Below are 730 nucleotides of genomic sequence, written 5' to 3'. Positions count from 1 at the left end.
GCATTTTCTTTTAGATTATCATTATGACTTTGACGGTGTGGATCCCAATAAACTGGAAAATTCTGAAAGAGATGGGAATACCAGACCACCTGACCTGCCTCTTGAGAAACCTATATGCAGGTCAGGAAGCAACAGTTAGAACTGGACATGGAACAACAGACTGGTTCCAAATAGGAAAAGGAGTACGTCAAGGCTGTATATTGTCACCCTGCTTATTTAACTTGTATACAGAGTACATCATGAGAAACGCTGGGCTGGAAGAAGCACAAGCTGGAATCAAGATTGCCAGGAGAAATATCAATAACCTCAGATATGCAGATGACACCACCCTTATGGCAGAAAGTGAAGAGGAACTCAAAAGCCTCTTGATGAAAGTGAAAGAGGAGAGTGAAAAAGTTGGCTTAAAGCTCAACATTCAGAAAATGAAGATCATGGCATCCGGTCCCATCACTTCATGGCAAATAGATGGGAAACAGTGGAAACAGTGGCCGACTTTATTTTCTTGGGCTCCAAAATTATTGCAGATGGTGACTGTGGCCATGAAATTAAAAGACGCCAACCTAGATAGCATATTGAAAAGCAGAGACATTACTTTGCCAACAAAGGTCTGTCTAGTCAAGGCTATGGTTTTTCCTGTGGTCGTGTATGGATGTGAGAGTTGGACTGTGAAGAAAGCTGAGCGCTGAAGAATTGATGCTTTTTTTTTTTTTTTTTTTTTTTTTCAATGTAC

This window comes from Bison bison, unplaced genomic scaffold (assembly GCF_000754665.1).
Source record: "Bison bison bison isolate TAMUID 2011002044 unplaced genomic scaffold, Bison_UMD1.0 scf7180017863702, whole genome shotgun sequence".
NCBI classification, from domain to species: domain Eukaryota; kingdom Metazoa; phylum Chordata; class Mammalia; order Artiodactyla; family Bovidae; genus Bison; species Bison bison.
The sequence above is the reverse complement of the archived record's forward strand: the minus strand, read 5'-3'. Positions refer to the sequence as shown.